At 42.1% G+C, this 17,360-nt stretch overlaps 1 long non-coding RNA gene across 2 annotated transcripts in view; it reads left to right on the top strand.

Moving 5' to 3' along the window:
- LOC309367383 overlaps positions 1-17,360 on the top strand; it is a 249,841-nt gene that overhangs the window by 91,636 nt on the left and 140,845 nt on the right. The window lies entirely within an intron of this gene.

Raw genomic sequence — 17,360 nt, 5'->3', positions numbered from 1 at the left:
TCAGGCTCTTAAGCTCAACTTCACACAAGTTAACACATGCTATTGCATGTAATAGCCTATATAGTATACATTGTATACATACGATTGTGTATCATCTGACCCGTCTGCTGCAATTATTAAGTTTGCAGATGACACCACCACAATGGGTTTAATAACAGGTGGAGATGAATCAGCGTTTAGAGGGGAGGTCCAAAAAATATCTACATGGTGCCTAGGGAACAACTTGCACCTTAATATCAGCAAGACAAAGGAAATGGTGTTGGACTTTCGGAGGAAGAGAGGAGAAGTAGCCCCACTGTACATTGGGGAGAGGTGTGTGGAGAGAGTCTCTTCCTTTAAATTCCTAGGAGTTTATCTCAGTGAAGACCTTACTTGGAAAATAAATACAACCCAGGTGGTTAAGAAAGCCTAACAGAGACACCATCTCCTAGGAGTATTGTGGAAGAAGAATGTCAATCAACATTTGATTATCTCCTTCTACCGGTCAACAATAGAAAGTGTCCTTTCATACTGCATCACAGTGTGGTATGCTGGTTTGACATCAACTGATAGGAAGTGCCTACAGAGAGCGGTGAATACAGCACAAGATATTATGGGCTGTCCCATGAATCCGGTGGATGAAATAGCAGAAGAACGTTGCCTCAGGAGAGTGAGGAAAATTCTCAGGGATGATTCACACCCTGGCTGGCACTTTCTTGATCTCCTGCCCTCAGGCAGAAGATATAGAAGCATGATTAGTCGCACCAACAGGGCAAAGAACAGCTTCTATCCATGGGCTGTTAGGCTGCTGAATGAAAAGGTAGCAACAGGGCAACGGACTTTCGGGTGTGGTGGGTGTGCGTCAGTAAATTAGGGGAATTAAGACTAAGAGAGCTGAGTGGGGGGTGCTCATGTAATCTCACTGTATACAAGTTGTACAAGTGACAATAAAGTATATATATATATGTATATGTATGTGTATATATATATATATATATATATATATATATATATAATCAGTGGGCTTGGACTGAAGTCCATGTGCATTGTGATTTTAAACTGCAGCTATTTATGCACTGTAACTAGTGCAAAGACATGTGTTGAGTAGGATTGTAATCTCTACATAAACAAACACATTAGTTAATTGAGGCCCATTGATGTCTTTCAGTTGAGTTCAATAGGCTTTTAATTAATACCAGCATGATGTTTTGGTAGTAAGGCACCCATTTTTATCATATTGGTTAAAAAATAAACATGAAAGGATGCATAGGTTGACTAACTTCTTCAGTCTGCCTGAACCCAAAGTGGAAGACTCATTCTGACATCATAAGCGTGGGCCATATTCCATCTTGAACGTGCGGGCAAATTTCACTCCTCATCAAGAAATGTTGGCAAAGGTCTCAGTCTGGGTTTAGGAGGATCAGCGCCAAGCGGCGTTTGCTGTTTGATACTGGATTAAGCATTTCAGAGCTGAGTCGGGGAAACCGAACGAGGCTCCACAACCCAAACCACAGCACTGATATTTTGATTTGAATAAAACTTTCAAAGCACAGCATCATCACCCACTCATTATTTTGTATATTTTCTCTTTCACACTTTTTTTCCTTTTTAAAAACAAAACAAAAAACCCCATACCCATTCCCACTGTCTTCCCCACATACTTTCAGAGGCAAATATCATCAGTCGGCAATTATAAGATTTTTTGCCCTGCATACAAGGATTTTGTTAGTGTGATGTTTTTCATCTGGTATGTCTTTGTCTGTTACTTTTCTCGTGGGCTGTTCTGCTGAATAAAGGCAGACATTACTCAGAATGAGAATGGAGACTGTCTCTGTTACTCTTCACTGAGGCTTTATTTAAAATGCATGCTTTGCCAGTGAAGTTTGCATGGGCCTTTTATTCCTGCATCAACTCTAGCCCTTCAGATGTATATTTGTTACACGGCAGTAATGCTTGTTAAAAAAAAAAATCCATTGGTTTGCCACAGGCATTAACATTGCATTTTCAATCAACTATGAAACAGAAGGAAGGCATCCAGGATACATAATGCATAATAAATCTGCTTTTTGCTTGAACTGATCTGGTTGTTCTACAGATTTAAAGGCAGAATTATAACAATTATAGAAGGTTTCTTCTTCTTCTAAATGTCAACTAATTGAGTTAGATATTGAAATAACATAAAAACTTATGTTATGATCCAAAGAACAAGCCCTTCTCATTAAATCTGGTTTTAGAGGACGGTGCTCTCTTCTCCCACGGGCCCTTGTCTTGATTAGTTAGTTAGTGATGTGTTTTGTTACATTTAGAGCCCAACCTTCCTCCCACAAGATAGTTCAGAGGGACTAACTATGTAAAATAAAATAATAACAATGATAACAATAACAACAATAACAACAACAACAACAACAACAATAATTTATTCCCCGCCCATCTGGGTGGCTTCCAGCAAAATATTAAAATACAGTAATTCATCAAATATTACAAGCTTCCCTAACCAGGGCTGCCTTCTGATGTCTTCTAAAAGTCAGATAGCTGTTTATTTCTTTGACACCTGAAGGGAGGGTGTTCCACAGGGAAGGTGCCACTACCTAGAAGGCCCTCTGTCTAGTTCTCTATAATCTCATTTCTCACAGTGAGGGAACCACCAGAAAGCCCTCGGAGCTGGACCTCAGTGCCTGGGCTGAACGATGGAGGTGGAGATGCTCCTTCAATAAAGTATAGCCAATCAAACCCACATTCAAATTGCAGCAGTAAAATATGCAGGGATCTATAGTATGTAAAATGAACCATGGAAAGAGAAGAAGGGTAAGTCACTGTTATTTTAAGGATATAAAAATGAGTACTTTAAATTGTAAAATAGAAAATTTAATAAAAAATAGATACATAGATAGACAGAGATAATAGCAACCATTAGAATAGTTTCATTTAAGCTAAGCATAATGATGCATTCACAAAACCTTTGTCTCACTGGATACATCAGATCAAAATACTATAATGAAAAATCTAAAGTAGCTATTGTATATCAAGAGCCATCATTTCTTAGAGGGTTTTCTTAATGATCAAAGCAGACTATCGCATGATAATTGTAGTCATCACATGAGAAACATTCACAAAGTTTGTGCCCAAACTCCGTTGCACAAACATTTGTGTGGTACTTCTTCTGTCTGCCGCCAAGTGCAACTCACGCTGTGTCCCAGAGGTGCCTCCATTTCCATGGCAATCGCTATTAATAGTGTGCCTTTCAATTTGTTAAGCATGAGGGATCTATAAAAGGGAAAGCTATTAATACAGCAGGGAATTTTCCCACAGTAAAAAGAAATCAAAGTTGAGCTTCATTCGTAAGACTGCTGTAAATGAAGGACCTGTTTCCGCCTTACCTCTATTGAGCTGTTTTATATAAGCCTGTGGTTTGTATATTTGCTGCGGGGAATTAGAGTACATCACTACGTCATAGGATCGCAATGCCCTTTACCCTACAATAACAGCCCACTTACATCTTGGCATGCCTTAATAAACACCTTGGGCTGGAGTGGAGCAGGTTATCATCCTTCTCTCTCTCTCTCTCTCTCTCTCTCTCTCTCTCTCTCTCTCTCTCTCTCTCTTTCTTTCTCTCTCTCTCTCTCTCTCTCTCTCTCTCTTTCTTTCTTTCTCTCTCTCTCTTTCTCTCTCTCTTTTAATGATACAGCAAGAAAAAGAAAAAAAGAGAAAACACAGATACAGAATTACACACAGGAATAACAATAAACACAAAATTTTCTTAACAAACAATAAAACACAAGTTGGTCTTAACATTATATACCTGACCGCCTGTGTATTCCTTATTTCAATTTCTTATTACTTATTGCCAATACACACTTTTATCATCATTTAACTTTTTCTTAATATATCTTAACTCTTATGGCTAACTTGCAACTATTACTGAAGTTCCTCAAATGCTGCAACAGAGTTTAAACCACTATATTTATATTTCAAATATCCTTTGAAAATCTCCCATTTTGAGACAAATTCAGGTTATCATCCTTCTCATGGTGTAGAATGATTGAGTCACATTTATTTACACATACAGCTTCGTGAATGGGATTGTTGTATTTGAGGAGGGGCCAACCTGCCTTAGCTTTGCCAATACTTAGCAAGCATATCAAAAGGAGCAATTTGGATCTTTGCAATCAATTGCATGTGCCTTTTCATGCAAGGTCATCCTGGAGGCTGAAGTTTTCCCCTAGTATTGACCCTCTATTGAATTCAACACAACTTACTCCCAAGTGGAAATATCATAAGCTGACCAGAAACTGTTTATGTATGCTACTACGGCAGCTAGAACTTTATTAGCCCAAAAGTGGAAACAGCAAGAATTACCGACAGTAGAGGAATGGCAGACGAAGATGATGGACTATGCAGAACTGACAAAGCTGACGGGGGGAATCAACATATAAACATATAAAGACACTAGTCGGACTGCAGTAAAGTTTGCAAGGTTTAAAAGAAGAAACTTTCTGCTTGTGCTTTAAGTTTCAAATCATTCAAGTTAAATGTAGAAGTTAGATGATATAAATGTGCGGTTCTAAGATGTGTTTTATAAAAACCAGATGGCGGAACGGAGGGAAGTCAAAAGCTCGGTAGAGCTAAAAATGTGTGAAAGGTGATACAATGTTATAATATTGTCAAAAAAATTGAAAATTAATTTAAAAAATATTATTAAAAAAAAGGACTTACTCCCAAGTAAATGGGGTTAGGATTTCTGCCCAAATACTGATGGGGGAGAAATTCAGTTCAGTTCACATTTAAAGGCAAACCTACCAGAACACACTTCCTGAACCAATATGCAAAACAAAATGCAGCCAGTGTTCGAAATCTGCATTTCTTTGAATTTTGCAGTGCAGTTCTCTGGCCAGGTAATGGGAGTGAAAATGCATATATTAGGGTAGAGTGTGCATAAAAATGCATGTGCTCATGAAAACAACATACAAAATGCTTTGTATTTGAGAAAAATGCTTGCAATGAATGCACGTAGTAGAATACATTTAATGAGGACTTTCGAAAATGCCTTTTCGCAAACTGACGGGTGAAACGGAATACTTCATTGAAGACTGGGGTAAGGGGAAACTGAGATGCCAAAACTGAAGATTTCCCCATCCCTCATCTCCAGTTAAGTGGTTCTTGGGTAATATGACAAGGAAAAAGCTTTCCCTGAGATCTTGTAGTTCTGCTGCCAGTTGGAATTAGAATAACTGGTCTTGTGAGGGGCCAACAGTACGACTCAACAGAAGGCTGCTATGTATGTTTTTGTTAGGATGTTAAGATACAATTATCAGGGCTTTCATGTTTTTATATAGCTCAGAAAAATCTATTTTCATTAGCCTATAGCCATCATAATGAAATGAAAAGAAATGTACTGAAGATAGAGATGAAAACTTAATTATACAAAATACATTTGGGAGGTTTACAACAATAATCAAATAATAGATCTTATTCTAATTGCCCCTGCTAAAAACCTTGCAATTTTTCCTGTCACCTGGTCATCTTGATCTGCTCACAGCCTTTCTCAAGCTGTAGATCCCCAGATGTTGAACTACAACTCCCATCATCCCTAGCTAGCAAGACCAGAGCTTAGGGATGATGGGAGTTGTAGTCCAACAACATCTGGGGACCCACAGCTTGAGAACCACTTAATGCTTTTGAATTATGGTGCTGGAGGAGACTCTTGAGAGTCCCATGGATTGCAAGAAGATCAAACCTATCCATTCTTAAGAACAGATCCTGAAGCTGAGGCTCCAATACTTTGGCCACCTCATGAGAAGAGAAGACTCCCTGGAAAAGACCCTGATGTTGGGAAAGATGGAGGGCACAAGGAGAAGGGACGACAGAGGACAAGATGGTTGGATAGTGTTCTCGAAGCTACCAGCATGAGTTTGCCCAAACTGCGGGATGCAGTGGAAGACAGGAGTGCCTGGCGTGCTCTGGTCCATGGGGTCACGAAGAGTTGGACAGGACTAAACGACTAAAAAACAACAACAAAATGACCTCACTCCTCAAATCTTTATAAAGAGTGCAAGCCAGAAGCACATGAGCCACTGACTCAATACTGCCATCTCCACATGGACATAACTTTTCAGTGGAAAAGTTTTTCCAGTGGAATTTTTTGAAATCGACCCTCAAGAACAGCCGAAGACAGTATATTCAATCTTGTGAAAGCGCGTCTGTATTTTGAGATGTTTTTATCCACTATACATGCCTTTCTGGAGACTAACTTTGCTCCTGTGTTCAGATGAAGGTTTGATTTAGAGAACCTAAATCCTGTTGACTTGCAAAAGATTAGCAGCCAGAGAGTTGGACTAGGGCCTGAGAGACGCTGGTTGACATCTTTACTCAGCCATGAAGCTCGCTGGCTGACCTTGGGCCAGTCAAATCCTAACCTACTTCAATGGTTTGTTGTGAGAATAAAATGGGGAGGGGGAGAACCATGGACAACATGTTGAACTCCTTGGGGAGAATTAAACACCCACCCCTCTGCTCACTCCTTGCAAAAAGCCACCCACCTCCTCCCTTTACAAATTGCTAACCCTTCTATAGGGACGCAGGTGGCTCTGTGGGATAAACCACAGAGCCTAGAGCTTGCTGATCAGAAGCTCGATGGTTCGAATCCCTGCGATGGGGTGAGCTCCCATTGCTCGGTCCCAGCTCCTGCCAACCTAGCAGTTCGAAAGGACGTCAAAGTGCAAGTAGATAAATAGGTAAACGGCATTTCCATGTACTGCTCTGGTTCACCAGAAGCAGCTTAGTCATGCTTGCCACATGACCCAGAAGCCAAAGGATCCCTTTGGCATGAAGCTTAATTAATAGTGTTACTATAAATAACATGCTGGTGAATTTACCTAAACAAATCTCCTACCTTACATAGAATAAAGTAAAGGTAAAGGACCCCTGGAGGGTTAAGTTCAGTCAAAGGAGACTATGGGGTGCGGCGCTCATCTCGCTTTCAGACCAAGGGAGCTGGTGTTTGTTCACAGACAGCTTTCTGGGTCATGTGGCCAGCATGACTGAACTTCTTCTGGCATGACGGGACACCGTGACGAGTGCTAGAGTGCATGGAAACGCCGTACATAGAATAACTATGTAAGAGTGTCATCATGCTGCAATTTCTATGGCTGCCAACAGATGGACCACAGTGTAACAGCAATCTGGGCTTTCAGAGTTGCTGGATCATTGCAGCAACATCAAAGGTGAGGAAAAAGGTACCAGGGTGGGTGAGATCTATGGAGGTTTGGTAAGGTGTAGGAAGAGGGGGAGGGTGGCTTTGATTAGGAGTAAGGGAATGTATAGTTTTGGCAAATTATAGGAGGGTTAAGGTAAAGGTAAAAGGGCCCCTGACCATTAGGTCCAGTCATGACCGACTTTGGGGTTGCGGCACTCATCTCAATTAATTGGCCGAGGGAGCTGGCGTACAGCTTGCGGGTCATGTGGCCAGCATGACTAAGCCGCTTCTGGTGAACCAGAGCAGTACATGGAAATGCTGTTTACCTTCCCGTCGGAGCGATACCTATTTATCTCCTTGCACTTTGACGTGCTTTTGAACTGCTAGGTTGGCAGGAGCAGGGACTGAGCAACGAGAGCTCACCCCATCGTGGGGAGTCGAACCGCCGACCTTCTGATCGGCAAGTCCTAGGCTCTGTGGTTTAACCCACAGCACCACCCGCGTCCCTAGAGGGATCCTTACTATATCATTATGCTTATTTTATGGGTTCAGTTCCCTTTGATGGGTTTCACTGTTCTGAGTGGAATTGTACTAAGGACTGGGGAAGCTCTTTCACAGAGAACTCCATCAGCAACTTCTCAGGAAAGGTATGGGAATTAAAAACAGGCGTGGACCCGCTTCCCTATCAGAACAGCAAAACTAAACTGTTTGCTTACAAAATCAGTAAACTGATAAGGCAGCTTCACCCCAAGCAGGTGAACTCAATTACGGAGAGTATATAAATGTGTCATGTGATTATTAACCTGCTTGTAAAAAAATAAATAAATCAGTAGGTGCTAGTATAAATTTGCATATTCAAATAGGAGGAGCGACACTTATTTCCTTGTTTAGGGGTGTGTTGATTAAGGCAAGCTTTTATTTACCTCAGAATACAAACTGATATTTTATGACCTTCAGGTATATCCACTTTATATTTAGTAACTACTGTTGCTGCTGTTTGCAGTCATACATTCAGTGGCCACTGCAACACACACACACAAACACACACACACAATTCAAACATGGCAGTAGTGGAACATCAGTTTTGTGTGCAAAATGTCCCAGATTCAATTCCTGGCATCTTCAGATAGGGCAGGGAAATACTTCTGCCTGAAACACTGGCATGCCGCTACCAGTCAGTATAGTCAAAACCCTTGAATATTGTTGCTTGTGTTTTTGCTGCTGGCTGTTTTGATTTCTGTTGGCTTCACTGGTTCCTGTTCCTGTGCATGAACTGGAGATGCCAGAGACTGAGGTTGGGAACTTCAGCACACAAAGCATGTGAGCTATGGGTCCTGCCTACTGGACTAATCAAATTATTATTATTATTATTATTATTATTATTATTATTATTATTATTATTATTATTATCTATACCCCACGCTCCCCAGCCAAGACCGGGATCAGGGTGGCTAACACCCGATATAAAAACAATTGATTGAAATACAACTTAAAAAACAAGATTAAAATACAACATTAAAACATTAAAATGCCGTCTTATTTCAGTGGAAACTCAAATCAAAAACTTTTGGGGGGATGAAAACATCAAGTCTTCACCAAGGCTAACTATCCAGACTGGTCCTACATGGGCCAGAAAAAAGCCAGGGAAGTCCCCAAATAGGAGTTCCATCACAGAAGGAGAAAGGAAAAAAGAAAGAGGGGGAGGGAATCAAATTGGTTCCAAGCCAAAGGCCATGTGGAACAACTCTGTCTTACAGGCCCTCAGAAAGAAATCCTGCAGGGCCCTGGTCTCATGAGACAGACTGTTCCACCAGGCCAGAGCCAGTGTTGAAAAAGCCCTGGCTCTGGTTGAGGCTAATCTAACTTCTTTAGGGCCGGGACCTCTAGGGTGTTGCTATTTATGGACCTTAAGGTCCTCCATGGGGCATACCGGGAGAGGCGGTCCCGTAGGTACGAGGGTCCTAGGCCATGATATATAGTCCCCATGGATCTCAGATAAGGAACCAGGGCTTCAGTGCTAGGTCTGAGTTCTAAAAGTTCTCATTCAGTGATGGCTGCTGTAATGGGTGGGATACCATCCAGTCATTTGCACAAGGAACAAGTACTGGAGCTGGGTGGCTGCAGCAAAGATCCATTTGGGGGGGGGAGGGCAAGAGGGAACAAAAACAAGGATGGGAACATCTCCTCTGCCCCATTCCCTTGGGGGAACCACCATTCAGAGTATAATATTTCAAACATGGCTTGCCTATGAAAAAAATGTGAGAAGATTTCAAAGATTAACAACTATTTTAAAAATTGCCCACCAGGATTGGAATACAATTAAAACTCTTTCTGCTTTGAATTCCCGTGGTTTAAATTAGGAAACTATTGTATTCTTTCTTGCAGTTTTTGTGTCAAGTTCCATTTTACTAGATTTGGGGGTAGTAAATAAATGTCATAGTGGTTTTCAGAATAATAAATGCTTCATGAGAACACAATTATGATTATGATACAAGAAGATATATTGCTTTATTCCATGGAAACTAATCTTGATGCTTTTGATTATTGTTCTCAACCTGATTTTAAATGAAGTATGAAATGCAGTTTTCCCACCGAGCTTGGAACAATGACAGGATTTGCTTGTATCACTGCACAGCACAAGTGTCTGCACAACATTGCCTAGAGATTTACCATATTTAAATCAAAATTATAATCATGTTGACTTAGTTAAGTTTACTGTGCTTGAGAGCATAAGTGACAAACAGAGAAAGAAAGCATACAGAGTGGCAAAAGTTGTATGGCTTGACATAATTAGCCCCAAACCCCAAAGATGGAACCCGTGGCATTATTGTATAGGAGTGAGTAACTTGGTGAGCCCCAGTTTCACAAAAACTACACACATTTGAAGGAGTCCTCTCTTTTGGTGTTTTTCGAGGGATTGCTGGAAAGGGTCACAAAGAGTGTTTGTTTTATGGCCTCTGGTTCTCTAGGATTGGCCATCTGAATTGTATTGGAAACACTGTCTTGGCTCCAACTAGTTTGAGCCCCACCTTGGCTCTAAGCCCAGGCATAGGAGTTCCTGCAAATGATCCCAGCTGCTTCACCATCACACATCCAGGGAAGTGTTACAGGAAGCCTGCCCAGTCACACCCCAATCCCAATCCTATTAGCTTTGGTGGATGATCTAGGGACTTCTCTGAAGAAAGGATGGAGACCTGTGGTTCTCCAGGTTATGTTGGGCTCCAACCTCCACCAGCCCCAGTCACCATGGCCAACAGTCATGAATGTTGAGAGTTGTAGCCCAGTAATATATGGAGAACTACAGGTTACTCATCCCTGCCAGAAGGGGTGCTGCTCTACAGATGGTCCCCTTCACCCTCCAAATGTCATGTTACTCACAAACTGTTAGTAACCCTACAACCTGTTCTTCTCTTAACCTTTAATGTTGCTGCCAGGTGTAATCTGGTTGACTGTGTACTGAGACAACAAATACCAGTGAAGGGTCACTACTACAAGTACACCGTACGACATAGATCATTTTCACATCCAGAACTCTTAACCAAAGCATGCATTTCTTAATTTTTAAATCATATTGTGATGGCCTGGGAATCTGATTCAGAGGCTGAACCTGAGGAATCCCAGCGTGCACAAGAGTCCCCGCCTCCAGGGCCGACTGAGCCGGGGCAGGGGCTTGAACCTGAAGGGCCCTCACCTTTGCCAGATCCTCAGGAGCAGACACCAGCTGCATCCGATCTGGCCCTGGAGGTGATTGAAGACCCATTGCTTGCAGGTGCTTCTCTCCCAGCCCTGTACGGGGAAGGTGAGGTTGCCTCTGGGTCCAGTAACCCTCCAGCCTCTCCGGAGCTGCAGAGGCTCAGGGCAGAGAGGCAGATGAAACTAAGTTCTCGCAGGAGGAGTGCTTGCCTCCAGGCCAGGAGAGGCGAGTCACCTATGGACCGGGGCTGCCCTATGCCTCAGAGGAGATAAAGGCCAGCCTGCCCAGTCCCAGGTTGCGGGAGCAACATCATTGGTTACCTGTTCCTGACGGCACCCTATCCTGCTTTCTGCCAGAATTCCTGACCACGTCTGACTCCCTGCCTTGGACCCTGCTTCAGCCTCGGACCAGACATGGACCACACAGCACAGTAACGCCCTCCCCCCCAGGACCAGCACACATACATTTGCCTGGTGGCAGTGCTATTGGCGCCACCCATATTATATTAAGTTGCAACCTCATAGTGCATCCATATTCACCTATTGAAGACCAAATGTAGAGGTGAAAAAGCCCTCATCCATATGGTTTATGCAGGTTGGGGTGTGTGGGAGAACCTACGTTGCGCTGTACTGAAATCAGGGAAAGAGGGTTGTGTTGCACTCAGTCAGGTTAACCTGGAGAGTTCCATCTTAAATTCATGCACCAGGGCCACTCTCCCGCTGGTCTAGATGCATGAAGCAGGCACATTGCCTCTTGATGACCATTGTGTAGGAACTCTCCCCTAGTGGCCATGTCTAAGGCATACAGCATAAGAACTGAGGAACGAACATTACAGCTGATCTTGTACAGAATGGAATTCGCGTGAATGTGTGTAAGGGGAGAGAGGGTTGGAGTCAGCATATTGGAGGGATTTAAAAGTTCACTTGCTCAAAAGAAGGACTAAAAGGGTGATGTGCATAGGATGTTGAACACTTCTTCGAACCTTGTAATGAAGATCCAGTGTTTCTTTCATTCTTGACACTAAAGCTGACCACTGTGTCACACAAATCTTAAGGTTTTAAAAGGAAAAAAAACCCAGCTCAACAGCTGCTAATAATCAATGAGAATTAGCTGTCTGGAGTTTAATTTGTTGCCATTGCAGGAATTTCTCAGCCAATTAATGATCGGAGGGAGAGGAAGCCACAAGTATTAAAGTCTATCAAATTCAATGGCAAAATTTCCCACTGAATTGAATCTAATTATACAAATTGTTTTGGCATGTTTTCGATAAATACATTTGTATGCCATGTGCTGGTGGTGTTATTTTCCAGAATGAACAATGATTTATATAATGCAGGGATAAGATTCCTTAGGCAGTGACTCATTATTTCACTCTAAACAGTTTCCAGTGGGAACCTTTTCCCCAAATGGGAAAAAGACCATTCCTTACATGGCCCTGCTTTGGCACCCTCTTTTTAAAAAGTTACTATTATTTTAGATCACAATATTTTCTTATTGCCTTTTAAAATCACATAGTTATTTAGTTTTTGTTTTTTCTTAGCTTTTGTTTACCCATAACCTAGACAAAGGGGTCATACACACAAAAATGAGCTGGAATGTGTGTGTGTGTGTTATCTAAGTTGCAAAAATAAACCCTGTACAAAACCTTGCATGTTAATAGTCACTTTGTTGAAGATATGCAAATGGCACACTTTGCTTCCACTTCTAATTAGGCCATGTGATCTATTGAAATATACTTTGTGAGATATAAGCACACGTGTTGATAGGACCCAGCAAGGAGAAACAAATGGGTTGCAGCTATTTAAGATCACGAAGTACCCTTCTTTCCTTGCTTAAAGGTCAGGTAGGATTGGGCCACAAAACACTAAAGCAGCCTTTGTCAGCCTGATGCCCTCCAGATGTTTTGAATGACAACTCCCAGATGTAGACTAAAATATCTGGAGGCCACTATAGTAGTGAAGGCTGCACTAAACCATGGTTTAGTGTTATGTCCAAAATGAGCCATTCGTGAGGCTACACATCTGTTCAAGCACACTTAGAGTTGGGATAGCAGAAACTATGTGATTTATGCTCTGCTCTGATCCATCCCTGCGTGCAATGAATGTCCAGAGCCCATCCCTTTTTGCCAGATTGTGCCCAGCACAGCAAGAGAAGAACTTCCCTTTTCCACTCACGTTTTTCGTAATTTGGTGTACACACACAGTTTGCCCTTGCCTGAATGACACGGGGATTGCCATAACTGCAGCCTAACTCATGGACAAGGGCCAAACTGAGTACCCACTAATGTTGTTGAACCACAGTTCCCAACATTCCTGACCATTATTTTATTTATTTATTTATTTATTGAATTTAAATACTGCCCTATACCCAGAGGTCTCAGGATGGCTCATAGAAAAGATCAAAATATATAAAATAAAAATAAAAACAATAACCCAATAACAACCCCCCCCCCTCAAAAGAGCCACATTTGAAAAGGAAATAGGATGTTGATCAACAAAGGCCTGGTTAAAAAGGAACGTTTTTGCCTGGCGCCTGAAGGTGTATAATGATGGCACCAGGCGAACTTCCCAGGGGAGAGCATTCCTCAGATGGGAAGCCACTGCAGAGAAGGCCTGTTCTCATGTTTCTACCCTCCGGACCTCTCGAGGAGGCACATGAAGAAGGGCCTCAGAAGATGATCTCAGGGTCCAGGTAGGTTCATATGGAAAGAGGACGTCCTTGAAGTATTGTGGTCCTGAGCCTTTTAAGGGTTTATAGTTCAAAACCAGCACTTTCAATTGGGCCCAGAAACTAATCAGTAGCCCGTGCAGTCAGACTAGGATCGGTGTAATGTGCTCAAACCGTCTTGCTCCAGTGAGCAACCTGGCTGCTGAATTTTGCACTAGCTGAAGTTTTCAAACCGTCTTCAGAGACAGCCCTATGTATAACACACTGCAGTAATCTAACCCTGAGGTTTCCAGCACATAGACAACAGTAGTTAGGCTATCCCTGTCCAGATAGGGGCGTAGGCATGCTGGTTGAGGTTGATGGGAGTTGGAATTCAATGGCATCTGGAGGACACCAGGTTGGGTAGAGTTTTACCAGGCCATTGTTACCAATCTGTAACTGAGGGGTAAGTGGAAAACTTTTTGCATTTACTGGGGAACATGGAACAATGGAGGGCAATGGGTGTGCTAACTTGAAAAGAAAACGGGAACCAGAGGAGCCATAACAACAAAGGGTTAAAACCAGGTTCCCAGGGTCTCTTTGGATCAGTAATCCCCTTCTTCATAATCTTCCAGTCTTCGATGCATAAGGCTTCCTGGGCTTCAGCAACATTATTGTAGCTGCAATAAGAGGAGCCACAAGTATAGAATATAAGAAGCTGCCATATACCAGTTAGACCATTAGCCTATCTTGCCCAGTACAGTGGTACCTCAGGTTAAGTACTTAATTCATTCTGGAGGTCCGTTCTTAACCTGAAACTGTTCTTAACCTGAAGCACCACTTTAGCTAATGGGGCCTCCCGCAGCCGCCGTGCCACTAGAGCACAATTTATGTTCTCATCCTGAAGCAAAGTTCTTAACCCAAGGTACTATTTCTGAGTTAGCGGAGTCTGTAACCTTAAGCATATGTAACCTGAAGCGTATGTAACCCGAGGTACCACTGTATTGTCTACACTAATTGGCCGTGACTCTGCAGGATTTCGGGCTGAGGTGTCTCCTAGCCATACCTGGAGATGCTTGAACCTGGGAGCTTGTTTATGCAGAACAGATGATCTGCCACTATGCTATGATGAGCAATCAGAGGTTCTTTCAGTCAACAGTAGTCACTACTATGCTCAGATAATTGCATCTGTCTTAAATGTGAAGAGCAATTCCAAGATTTCTCCAGGAGCACCTTCTTTGGGGAGACCAATAGGCCCCTAACAATCGCACTTCAGAAGCTTTCCCCACAATTGATGAATAAGTTTTCCCTTGCTGAATTCTGCCCTGACAGACACAGGAGCCCTGTAGGGCTGGGGGTAGGGAGGGACCAGTATCCCTACATGATTGCTAACTTCATAGTTTAATTACAACTGGCTCACTAGTCCTGATTTGTTTTATTTATATATAAATGAAGCCCATGCCTGAAGACTTTCCATCTGCTCCCATTAAAAGAAAACCACTGTAGGCAAAGTGATGGTGGTTTCCTTCCCACTTTTTTATACCTATTAATTATATTTGGCTTTGGTTTGAAAACAAGATGTAAAGTTGATACTAATCAGGTGAACTTGCCTTTATAATTATGGTCTATTGGTTAAATGCAAGTGTGTGTAATCCTGCTCAAACATCTGATGTGGCTTTGTTAGCAGCCCTTTTTTTATTCTTCTAAATGGGCAAGTTGATCGGGCAGAGGGATCTCTGTGCCTTAGTGAGCAAACAAAAGTCCAAGCTCCCTTCTTCATTCCTAACCCAAGAAATGACTTCAACCCTATTCATTGGAATGGAAGTGAACTGTTGTGTTTTTAAGCACCCATTTGTTGTTGTTGTTTAGTCGTTTAGTCGTGTCTGACTCTTTGTGACCCCATGGACCTGAGCACGCCAGGCACTCCTGTCTTCCACTGCCTCCCGCAGTTTGGTCAAACTCATGCTGGTAGCTTCGAGAACACTGTACAACCATCTCATCCTCTGTCATCCCGTTCTTCTTGTGCCCTTCATCTTTCCCAGCATCAGTGTCTTCTCCAGGGAGTCTTCTCTTCTCATGAGGTGGCCAAAGTATTGAAGCCTCAGCTTCAGGATCTGTCCTTCCAGTGAGCACTCGGGGCTGATTTCCTTCAGAATGGATAGGTTTGATCTTCTTGCAGTCCATGGGACTCTCAAGAGTCTCCTCTAGACCATAATTCAAAAGCATCAATTATTTGGCGATCAGCCTTCTTTATGGTCCAGCTCTCACTTCCATACATCACTACTGGGAAAACCATAGCTTTAACTATACGGACCTTTGTCGGCAAGGTGATGTCTCTGCACCCATACACCTACCTAACTCCGATCATGGTCTCCATACAGTGTAAAGTTCCTATAAAGGATTTTGTGACTCTCCCGATGATGTTGTGGGATTCCAACTGCTGCTGAGTATAGGACCCAAACCAATGGATCCAAGTTACAAGAAAGGTGATTCCAACCAAACACCAGGAAGAACTTTCTGACAGTAAATGCTGTGTGACAGTGGAATAGACTACCTCGAGAGGTGGTGGACTTTCTTTCTTTGAAGGTTTCTTTTAGAAGAGGTTGAATGGCTATCTGCCATGTATGATCTAATTGAGATTCCTGCATTGCAGCAGGTTGGACTAGATAATTCTCAGGGTTCCTTCCAGCTCTACAGTTCTATGATTCTAGGTAGGCAATGCAACTATCGCAGGAATTTATTGATTGTGCAGTCATGGCCAACAGTGAACAATACACAGCTTAATAAAAGCAACGTCTTCAAATTTTATTCATGCTTAATTCTTCTTTTCCACTGAGATCACAGTTAGTAATCAGCACTCTTTTCCCCTCCTTTAAAAAGCCAATCATTAACATTTTCTTGCAATTAGTTTGCTATTATTGAAGTAGCAATAGGTATTAACATCTAAAATGAACAAACCTATATGAACCCAACTTTGCATGGGCATCTTATGTCCCTTAATAGTGTCCCCTAGCAGTGTTGCTTTATTACAATTTTTATGAATTTTCTTGCAACTTCTTAAGACATTTCTACGTGCAACAGGGAGATCCGATTTCTTTTGCTGATTTGAAACTTTGAGCCTTTGCAATGCTTATTTGCAGTACTTGTGATTCTCTGGGAGAAGTCTTCCGCTGCTTTTGTGGCAAGCAGCTAAAAATGACAAAGGGTGCTTCTAGACTGCCGCTATTTTCACTATATATGTTTTTATATGCGTTGGAAGCCGTCCAGAGTGGTTGGGGCAACCCAGCCAGGTGGGTGAGGAATAAATAATACAATTATTATTAGTAGTATTATCACACACCAGCCAATTCATGTAGTGCAATCAGGGCCGTCTTTACCATATGTGCCGCCGGGGGAGATGATCTATAATGAAATAAAAAAGGTACTTAAATACACTTTTCTGAAGAAACCAGAGGCCTTCCTCCTGGGCATAGTTGGCCAAACGGTGTCAAAGAAGGATAGAACTTTTTATATATATGCTACAGCAGCATTGGAAGACACAAGACCTACCCACGCTGGAAGAATGGCAGACGCAATTGATGGACTATATGGAACTGGCAGAGATGACTGGCAGAATCCGAGATCTGGGAGAAGAGTTGGTGGAAGAAGACTGGATGAAATAAAAATTTATTTACAGAAACGTAAAATTTTTGAATGTTGACGGCATTGATTTGAATTGAAGGGGTTCTAGTAACAAGGTTAAGATTGGACTCATAGTAGATAAATAGACAAATTGAACAATTAAATTTAATTAATTTGCTGAACCAAATTTTAAAAGGGATACAAAAAAGGGAGATGTGAGGAAGTCGG

The sequence above is a fragment of the Podarcis melisellensis genome (genome assembly GCF_964234715.1).
Source record: "Podarcis melisellensis genome assembly, chromosome: 3".
In the NCBI taxonomy this organism is placed as follows: Eukaryota; Metazoa; Chordata; class Lepidosauria; order Squamata; family Lacertidae; genus Podarcis; species Podarcis melisellensis.
Note: the sequence above shows the minus strand (reverse complement) of the source record. Positions and strands in the feature narration are given on the sequence as shown.